The 11453-nt window shown below is 36.7% G+C and overlaps 1 pseudogene; it reads left to right on the top strand.

Moving 5' to 3' along the window:
- The first annotated feature begins 3411 nt into the window (after positions 1–3411).
- LOC120586375 (uncharacterized) lies at positions 3412–3530 on the top strand (annotated as a pseudogene).
- Positions 3531–11453: the final 7923 nt, after the last annotated feature.

Below are 11453 nucleotides of genomic sequence, written 5' to 3'. Positions count from 1 at the left end.
TATTTCTGGCTAATTTGGAATTTTGTTTGGAGAGGTCATGGTTCATTTCCTAAATATTTGGTCTGTAAAACACCTAACATCCTTGGGGCTATCATTCGCACTTAAAAAAAAAAAAAGTTAGAGAAAAGTACCTATAACTTTAGGCATCCAAATGCCTACAGTAGCCTTCTAGTTTTTCAGCTGGCTCCTTGCCTGCTTAGCACTTCATCACTTTCATAAAACAGCAGCACCATTGTGACAATTACTTATAAAGTACTTTAGAACTTTATAAGTTGGGTATAGATGCTGTATTATATATCTACATTTGACTTTTTATCATTGAGTTGTAGGAGTTCTTTATAATTTCTGTATACAAGCCCTCTTTGTCAGATAGATAATGGATGGATGGATGAATGGATAGATAGATAGATAGATAGATAGATAGATAGATAGATAGATAAGTAGATTGATAATAGATGGATGATAGATAGATAGATAGATAAATGATAAATAGATAGATGATAGATAGATAGATAGATAGATAGATAGATAGATTGAGAGAGAGATAAATTTCCTCACAGAATGTCGCTTGTTTTTTCATGATCTTCCTAGTATTTCTTTAAGAGTAGAAGCATTAAATTTTGATGAAGTTTAATTTATTCATTTTAAATATTATGGTCATGCTTTATTTTGTTCTTAAGAACTCTGTTTACCCCAACATCATAAGTTATTTTCTGATGTTTTTTTTTTTTTTGAGAAGTTTTATAGTTATTGCTTTAAGGTTTGGCCTATTTATTTCTTTTTGTCTTGAATCCATTTTTTGAATAGTGTGAGGAGGACTTGACATTGTCCATATGGTTATTCAGTTGTTCCAATATTATTTATTGAAAAGATTTTCTTTCTCCATTTAGTAGATTTGGCATACTTCTTGAAAGTCAATTCCTTATGTACATGCATACCTAATTTTTTTTCTGTATGGAAAAGATTGTGGATATTTTGTTGTAGGGCGTGTGGATAGATTGTATTCCTTTAAAGAGTGTTAAGTTTTGTTTTGACAGCAGCGAAATTATTGAACCACCCTCTTGATCTTATAAGTCTTCAATTATGCTTTGTTAAAGCAGAACTGGACAAAGAATTTGTCTTTTGTCCTAGGGCTTGGTCTTTTCTCCAGGGCTTGACCCTTTCTCTATGGCTTGCTCCTGATTCCAAAAACATCATCTTTCTTGAGTCTACACTAAATGTCTAAGTTGCTTAATCATATCTCTCCTTTCTGGCTGGACTTGATTCTCACATCTTTGAGCTTCTTGATCTCTGTATCTCCATGCAGCTCTCATCTTAGCAGCCACTCTGCTAGGCATTACATAGTTTTGCCTGGTGCAAACACAGCTCAGTTCCAGCCAATGACTCAAAAGAAGCCTGTGAGACTTCAGAGCTCCCCTTTCCATACTTTCTCCTCCTAAGAATCCTGACATACAAAATTTTATCTGACTCAACAGCCAGCAATTCTTATCTTGGTCTTCTCATGTTAGCAAAATTCATTTGGTTTTGTTCGAGTACCACTTCCGAGTGCCATAGAAAGGAAAGTGCTTGCCGTCTGAATGCCAAAACAAATATGGGATTAACTTTGCACATTTTTCTTGTCTCAAGGATTACTGTAATTTGGTGCCAGCTAAATAATGCTAGAAAAGGTTTTGTAATATATTTTGTCCAGTGTTATTATAGTTGTTTATGTTGGGAGGCTGTTTTAGCCCATTTGAGTTGCCATAACAAAATACCATAGACTGGGTGGCTTATAAACAACAGAAATTTATTTCTTACAAATTCTGGAGGCTAGGAAGTTCAAGATCAAAGTGACGGCAGATTTGGTGTCTGGAGAGGGTCTGCTCCCTGGTTTCTAGGCAGCCAGCTTTTCACTGTGTTCTCATATGGCAGAAGGGGTGAGGCATCTCTCTGAGGTCTCTCTCATAAAGGCACTAATCCCATTCTCATGACCTAATCACATCCCAAAGGTCTCACCTCTTAACACCATTACCTTGGGAATTAGATTTTTTTAAAATTAAATTTTGACATCCTACTTTTGAAGGGACACAAACATTCAGTCTACAGCAGAAGGTATAGAAACAGAATTCCTGCTCCTCCCGCTTTTAAGATATCTTTAATCTTATTTATGAATGATTTAATATTTCCGATTCAGTTTGCGTTTATCTGTATCTAACCTGGATACCAGAGGTGTGTATTACTATGGTCAATTTACTCTCAGCAGCAATGTCCTACCCTAAGAAAGAAACCACAACAGTGCTAAAGGGCACATAAGGAAATTTTAATAGATGGTGCCCTTGAATCTAAACCCTTCTCCTTCCTTTTGTGTCAATCAAGAAATAGGCAAAGCCTGTCTCACCTTTGTACGTGAGAGGAGATATCTGAGAGAGACACATATTTAAAGAATGTAACTTTAATTCAGGAAGTTGGAAATTTGAGAGCAGACAGACACTAAAATGATCCAAACAAGTTCGACAATCAAAGTTGAGCCATTAGAGGGGAGGAAAAATCCCCAACTGTAAGAGAGCAAATTTAATGCAGTATAAACAAATATGAGTCAAAATGTTTAGTTAGCATAGCATTGCCACAATGGGTAAGCTTTATTTATTATTTCAGTTGACAAAGTATGCTGGAATTGATATTCTCCAGACATGTTAAATGCTGGAAAAATGTTATTAGTGATATAACTTATGTGAATTGACTTAAAAAATTCTCTCACTTGTATATGTGTTAAGTATACTGCTGAGAAAATGTCAAATCAATGTAATCACACTTCATGCTTAGAAAACATTTCAACTTATGAGTAAGATTGTTCCACACAGAGACTTAATTTTAAATATAAGTGTTCGTATCTTTTAAGGGATAATTTTGTCTGTGGCATCTTTGCAAGTGGTATCGATTAGTTTAAATATCCTCTTCGTTTTGTGAGAAAAAGTCAAGTTTTACTCCTAGGTTTTTCTTTAGGCATCAGGTTTCCCATGTGATAGAAGGAGTAGTTTTGCCATGAACCAAGACCTAATGCAGTGTTCTACCTTGTGATTCTCAATTTTGGGTGGTTAACACATCCCATCAGGTGCCAACACTGATGTGGGTTGCGTGGATCTGTGGGTTATGAAACACAAGCCAAGCACTTCTCATTTCAGGGCTGTGCAAAAACTCCTCCACTACCTATGATGTCTAAAGCACAGGCAAGTCCACAAACACAAATTCTGTATACCATGTACTCTAACTACACTTTCCAAGCACCAGAAATTAATGAAAATATCTACCAACTTGGAAATTTCTATGTGGCTTCTGTACTTAATAAATATCATTTAAAAGAGAAATTAAATCTGTAATTGTTACTTTTAGAGTGTTAGAGAAAAACATTTCATTTAAAAATATACATGCACAGTCTACAGCCATGCCACCCCGAACAAGCCCGATCCTGTCTGATCTCAGAAGCTAAGCAGGGTCAGGCCTGGTTAGTACTTGGATGGGAGACCACCTAAGAAGACCAGGTGCTGTAGGTGTAAAAAATAAAAAAAATTAAGAGATTGTAAACTGACAAGTTCCTTGCAATCTGTGAGGTCAACCAAGGGTTGCCTTGCCTAAAAAATTTTAAAAAATTAAAATTAAAATATACACGCACAAATATCATGGATGAATTCACAAAAGAAATGATGAGAGAGTAATCTCATTAAAATGTTCACTTTGAAGAATTGTAACCCCAAAAACTTCGATGTGGCAGATCAGATCCTCCCGATAGTTTTCTCCCTTCTCATTATAAAATTAAACATCCATGCCCTTTGCCATGTGACTTTGCGATATCTCCCACTAGAGTAGGCAGAGTATATTCCTTGCCTTGCTGATGTTGAGTTTGCCTTATAATTTTATTTTGCAGATAGACTGTTAGCAGATGTGAAATGAACAGTGATAGAACCAGTCCTAACCTAAGGAAAAGGTAAGCCACCGAGTATTGTGGTTATTTGTTATGTAGCATTACAGCTGCTGAATATGCTTGACCAAAGGTTTGTAGGAAATGTGCTTTTATGGTTTGTCTTCGTCATTTTAAGTCCTCTCATTTTCCACGGGAACATGTCATGTGTAGCCACTGGCCTAAGGAGAATGCAGAGTGATAGAGCAGATCTGAATCCAGCTTACAGCCTAGAACAAGTCCAGCCAATTTCAGCTGAGCCCAGAGGAGACACAGCCTATCTGCAGAATTGTACATAGGAAATATATGCTTTTTGTAAGCTAATGAGTGTTGAAATCCTCTAGCATATACTTGATCAACGGTTTATAGGAAATAAAACAAGAATAAATATTTTCAATATTTATAAAATTTACCTCATAAAACCATTGAAAAATCCTTACTCTTCAACGGAAAATGGATAAAATACATAATTAACAAAGAAGAAATTTTATAAACCAATAAATAAAACAATATATAAAATTAAAAAGAGAAGCAATTGAAATGAGGAAAAAAAACAAGTTTGAATTTTACATATTAAATAATCCAAAATTTAAAATAAAAAATGCTCAACACTAGTAAGGGTGATGTTTGCAACCTTCTCCTGGTGGGAGTTTAAACTGGCTCAGAAATTTTACAACATACGATGAGTCTTTAAAACGTTCATCAACTTTGATCAAAGGGATCTTTTCTAAAGGAATTACAGAAATATAAGCCACTTTATAATTATGGATGTATGATAGTATTTTATCCCATGTTGGATAAAGAGGAGAATCTGAATGCCCTGCCATAGGAAATACTCACATGAGTTTTATGATGCCTGTAAAAAGAAATACCATATTTGAAACAAAAACAGTATTTCCAAAGATTTTGTAATGACATAACATTTTTATAACATAAATTTTAAAATCAAAATGCAGAATTTGTTTTGGTGAGAAGAAAGAAGACAACGTCTGGAGAAAATGCTCTGCGATATTGCCAAAGGCCATTCACTTTCTCTAATTTTCTCTCCTGTGCTTTGTAGTTGGTTTCTAACTCCCATTTGCTTCATAGGTGTCCTCTTAATAACTTCCGTTTCCGGTACTAAGGATGGCATTGTCGGAGTTCCAGTTCTTTTTGAGCTCTTCAAAAGTCTTTAATATTTTAACCTTCAACAACTGCTTCAAATATCTGCAAGTTCTTTTCCTCTTCAGTCAGTGTCTTTCTTTGGATCTCTCGTCCCCTTATCCCTCCCTCTCTCAAGGGGCTTCTGTGCCTCTGCTTAGATCTGGTGTTCCCACAAGTTTCAGTCCTTGGCTCCTTTCTTCCTCAACATGTGAATTTTCTCCTAGAATATTACAGCTCATTATTTTCAACCTTCTAATATGCACTTGGTTGTAAGTCTCGCTGTACTTAGACTTTCCAGTCCTTGATAAATTCCTATCTGCTTAGTGAGAATAGTAGGTCAGAATATATCTTTGTTCAAAAATATTTACTTCTCATATTCTTATGAAGAGTATACTTACCTTTCCCATTGAAGTTGGATTTGGCCATATGAATTTTGCTTTGACCTTATATAGGTAGGTTGAGCTGTGATGAACCATGGCTTTGGGTTCAACCATGTGTCTTGCTTTCAGCCAAAACAAAGTTAGTGGCTGTGAGGGCAGCAAAGGAGTGACCTGAACTCTCATGTATGGGCTTGTCATCTTACATTCATGCCTGACTTGTGCTGCTGCCAATTGTAATCTTCACAATAAAGAAACATAGAGCAAACTTGAGTTGAATCTCCAATGAAGAGTCTGGAAGAGTCTGAAAGAGTCCAATACACAAATCGAAGCCAGCTTGCACTGCCAATCTATTTCAGCTCTCCTCCACACAGCTTGGACATGTGAACAAGAATAATGATTATAATTTTAAGCCATTGAGTTAGGGATGGGATAGTTTAATACACAAAATTATTGTGTCAACAGCTGACTGATGCAAGTGGACCCTTGTTTGAGGGTAAATCCCTGAACTAGCACTGTTTTCCTGAGGTTTCATGATGTTCTACTTTATCAGTTATGAGTCTCTCATTGGCAAAAGTCTTAGAGTAGAGACGACTTTAAGGAAGGCTCACTTCAGGCCTCAAACAGCGTCGTAGGTCCGAGCATCTCTTGCTCCATCTCAGTTTCAGCTCCATTCCCAGGCTTACTCATTTTGAGTGGCAAATGGTTGCCTTCATATATTAAAAATATGCATCATTGAGCATGTACAGTGTGGCAGTCAATTCTAGCTTCCAAATGCATTTCCAATATGAATAACCTGTTTCTTATTATAAAACCAATCATTTGTAGTTACGAGAACACACTGGTTCTATTGATGCCACATAAGCCAAATGCCACACCTGGAACCAAAAGTGGAATCAGTGCCACTTGATGTGCATTGGCTGGGAGAACTATTTTCAAAGGAAAAGGCCATGAAGGCTTGGTGGTGTGCCAAAGGCAAAAGACCTTATCTACACCAACTTATTAGCGTTCTTGTCTCCAGGCTTTCTCTACTCTAAATTGTCCCCCACTTGCACCTCATCTTCATAAAACACAAGCTTAGTGGTATCACACTTCTGCTCAAAATTTGTATAAGTCACCATCACAATCAGAATATGGGCTACAGTCTGAAGGCTGAAGTTCAAAGCACCTTGTGATTTTTTCCCTAACTTCTTTTCCAGCTTTGGACCCCTCAAACACACATGCGAGCCTTCACTTCAGTGAGAGTGGTAATTCTTCCATTCCCAACACACCGTGCAGCCCTCCTGCCCCCATGATTGCACTTGACATGCTATGGGTCTTTCAGGACCTCATCCAAATTCCACCCCTCAAATTGTGCTTCCACCATGGCTTGTATCACAGTCCGCCTCGTGTGGTGTCAAACACATCTATACTCTCCAGATGGTGGATTTCTGGAGGATGCAGGTAAAAATTCAACCCTGTATCCCCCAGAGTAACTTACATAGTACTTTGTGAATAGTCAATAAATGTTTGTCAAAATGTCGAGCTGTGAAATTACCTAGCCTCAGGCTCAAGAGCAGACATTGGGATTGGCGTAAAGCTCTGTATTTTCGGCGTGTAATCTCTTTAGGTCCCTATAGGTGGCCAAATTTTGACAAGCGGCTGGACAGGAAAGGTGATTTAAATTACATATCTAAAGGAAGGTGTAATTTAGCCCATATGTTGGGATAAATAAGCAGACTTCACACAAATAAGAAAGAGGCCCTGAGTCAGCTACAGGGGCCCAACCAAAATGCTTTTAAAACATATTGCCCACCACTTGGGGAGTGTCTCTAGGATTGCTAAAGAACTCAGTTGATTGGTGGCTGGACCCTGGGTGAAGAATGTTGCAGGTTTCCTACATTGCAAGGATGCCTCTATTTATACAAAGTTCTCTCATCTCAGAGGATACTGAGAGGGGAATATGAAATTAACCAGAAATGTTTTTATTTAATTGTACCTAAAATGCTTGTCTTACGTTATGTCATTTTCATGTACAAAATGTATCATGATCATGAGATCACATACACACACAGATGGGGGGAAATTACTTTTCGAAGTAGAAAGAGCATTGAACTGAGTATCCTGGTATGTGGTCACTTATTGAGTGCTAAGACTAATGATCTTGAAAGCATCTCTTAAATGCTTTGAGCCTTGCAATATAATCTGAGAGACTACGTCATAGTTAAAGTTTTCATTAAAGTCACTCTAAACTTTTTGAGAACATGTGATTCCATATCTGATAAGATATTATAGGTAAGATATATGAAATACCAGAAATAAGGGGTAAGTGAATTTGACAATAGTCAACTATACTCTTTAAGTATTTTGAGGCTTAACTTTCTATTGTCTTGGGAGAGGGAACAAACAAGAGTTTATAGAGTCCTGACTTTTAGAAATAAAATTCTTTCCTTGTTTTACCAGCCTTCAGTCCTCATATCAAGAGACTAATGCAATGGTTCTGGCAAGAGATTTTGTTTCATTAGACTAGGTGTGAGAGGTGGCCAAGTTTTGAGTATGTCTTAGAGATGGAGCAATATAATTGATTGAGATGATGAGATGTGAGATATTTGAGAACCAGAAAAATCAAGGTTAATTCCTAAATGTAAAGCTGAAAAGCTGAGTTGTTGGTGATATGGGCAAAGGTTAGGGCACAGGAAGATTTCGAATGAGTTAAGTTTGAGATATCTTTTGTACATTCAAGTGGAGAGATTGAGTTAACAATTAAATATACGAGTCTGAGAATAGGCTTAGAGAAGAATGTGTTCAAAGGAGAAAAGGGTCAGCAATGTCTCATTTTGCAGAGATTTAAGTATGATGAGTACAGAAAATTTAATACAATTCCATTTGATAATTGCGGTCATAAATTTGAAGTTATCTGATAAATCTGATTTTGTCATTTTTTAAATCTGTATTTACTACTCAGATACAGGTGCCAACTCAGAGGATAGTAGTTTTAAATAGGTTAGAGGTCTGCCACATGACTATATTAAAGGGAGAGAAGTACAAATGAGTCTTTGCAGGAGTGTGGTCACAATTTTAGAATATGCTGAATGAGGAAAAAGAAAAACAACAAGGGTCCTGACGGTTAATATAAAATACGAATTCTGTGCATTGAAGTGGTTGAAAAGGTTGAATTTTTTGTGGTATATCAAAGTAGTAGTGGCGTCCTTCATAAGATGTATTTTAATGAAGAGTTGGGGAGGAAAGCTTGACTGGAGTGAAAAGTGAAGGAGAGAATGGAATCTGAAGAAGGGGAAACCAAAAGCTTAGATGATAGTTTTGAAGACCTTTCCTGTTCATGGATACGGAAATATGAGATGCCAGGGAAAGGGAGATGTGAGTCAAAGGAGGATTTTTAAATGTTTACTTGTTGGTGGGAATGATACAGTGGAGAAGATGAAGTTGATGAGCGAGATGAGAGAGAGTATGATCACAGAGGTGATTATGAAAGGAAATTAGGTTTGTTATACCAATCGGCTTGAGAGAAAAGTGCTGAAAATTCACCCATCCGAACAGATCAGAAGTTAGCATACATGGATACAGTGATAGATATGTTAGTAAATGTGATATTGCAAAGAAAATTTCTTCTAATTGCCTTCATTTTATCAATGAAATAAGAAGCATGGCCATCAGATGAAAGTGAAGGAAATGGTAAAGGTCCAAGGAAACTATGAGAAGGTATGAAATTGTCTCTGAATGTGTGAGAGAAAACTGACTAAAGAAATGTATCAGGATTGACAGTGCCCATGTGAGATTTGTGGTGTTAAATTCAAAGCATGCCCAGAAAATCTGATGTTGTTATATGGTCCCTCAATATTTACCTACTTAGGTACAAATGCAGAGTAAGAAAGCAGTAGGGTTAAATAGACTTGGGTTGCCGCTACATGAGCTTATTGAAGAAAGAGAGAAAGGAAGGACTTTTTGCAATAGTGTGGTTGTAATTCGAGAGTATGCTGAATAAGGAAAGAAGCAAAACCATACAGGTCCTGATGGGTAATGAAAAAATGAAAGGTCTATTGATTAAAGAACTTGATAATGTTGAATATTTTAATGGTAGGAATGCCAGAATGAGTGAAGAAGAGGAGGAAATAAGATGGGGGGTTATTTATAGCAGAGCTTTCAGAGATAGAGAAGCCTCAGAAAAAAAAGTTCCAGGAGAATGGTCTCCAAAGTTTTGACTATATCTATCTACTGTTATGGTTTGGATTTGTCCCCCAAAAGATAGCTTGAAGTCCTAACTTCTGGTACCTTATAATGTGATCTTATTTGGAAATGGGGTCTTAGCAGATGTATTTAGTTGATTTCATACTAAAGTAGAGCCTTTAATCCAATATGATATAAGAAGATGTAATCCAATATCTTATAAGAAGAAGAGACAGACACACAAGGCAAGAATGCCATGCAATGATAAAGGGACATATTGAAGTGTTGCTGATGCAAGCCAAGGATTGCCATTTATTGCCAGCAAATCATCAAAATCCAGGAAGAGGCGAGGAAGGATTTATCCCTGTAGGTTTCAGAAGGAGCATAGCCCTGGCAACACCTTGATTTCTAACTTCTGGCCTCCAGAAATGTGAGACAACAAATTTCTGTTTTTTCAAGCTACTCGGTTTGTGTCACTTTGTTAAACAGCCACAGGAAACTAATACTTGTATCTCCAAATGTTAAACATGAATCTCTTCAAAGGTATTTATATATTTATAAAGTATATACATTTATAATCGTATTCATGTCATGTAACTTATAACATATAAACAAACCTAGAAATGTTTGCTTTCGTTATATGTGCAATGAAACTAACGTGACTTGCAGAAACTCTCATCTTAACACTATGATACAGTAATTCAAAGGACCTGTTCTAAATTCAATTCATGATGTTACTTAGTTTTAAAGCAAGGCTCCCCAGCCCCCAGGCTACAGATTGGTACTGGTCTGTGGCCTGTTAGAAACTGGGCCACACAGCAGGAGGTGAGTGGTGGGCCAGCATGCGAAGCTTCATCTGTATTTGCAGCCGCTCCCCAGCGCTGGCATCACTGCCTCAGCTCCACCTCAGATCATTAGGCATTAGATTCTCATGTGACCACCAGTCCCTGGTGCCAAAAAGGTTGGGAACTGCTGGTTTAATGACTAACATATCTTAAAATATACTTCATAAAGATAAGGGACAAAAGTTATGACCACAAATCTCAGGCAGGCATTGTCAGAAAATTCTGCTACACTTTGCCAGTCGATTATTGGCTGACATTTTTTGGTCCATCTCTAATTTTATAATTTATTGTTACTATTTAGCTAGCCATCTTTCAAGGTGTCCATCAGTTATTGTCAATGTAATAAAAAATGTTAAATTTTTATCGAGTGGTTTGGAAACTCCCTAAAATTCTTGGGATGATTTTTAAGTAGTTTGGAAGTTTTGTTTCCATATTCAATATGCAGCTAATAGGTACAGAGAATAGATTGTTAGATTGGTGGCGTGGGAGAAATGGGCGAAGTGTATTGTCTCTCTTTTTTTTAGTTCAAATAAATTGAAAAATAAAAGGAAATAAAATATGCCTAATCAAACATTTACCTAAAATTATTTAGGTAATAATTAAATTAACTTTTTATACGATGGTACTTTTAAATCCTAGAATATGCTTTACATAATTTACCTTCATGCTATATGAAATAAACTTCTGATAAGCCATAAAAATTCCTGGGGAAGTATCATATTATTGGATGACTAGGTTTTCATTTCTAAATAATTGCTGTAACGGCATTGAATGATAATCGGTATATCCTGAAAATACTTTAGATGGAGCACTTTACTTATTAGAATCTAAAGTTGGAGCTGTATGTGTATTTTACATGAGTTAGTTATGTCAGGAAGATCCAGAAGGGTTTGTTCGGGGGAAGTGTGAAGCAGAGAAGCTGGAGGAGGAGGTGTGGGTGGTAAGGAGAGAACCAGAAGTTGTCTCTCAGCCCTTTACTCTGACAGAAAA

This window comes from Pteropus medius, unplaced genomic scaffold (genome assembly GCF_902729225.1).
Source record: "Pteropus medius unplaced genomic scaffold, Ma_sr-lr_union100, whole genome shotgun sequence".
Lineage (NCBI taxonomy): Eukaryota > Metazoa > Chordata > Mammalia > Chiroptera > Pteropodidae > Pteropus > Pteropus medius.
The sequence above is the reverse complement of the archived record's forward strand: the minus strand, read 5'-3'. Positions and strand labels throughout refer to the sequence as shown.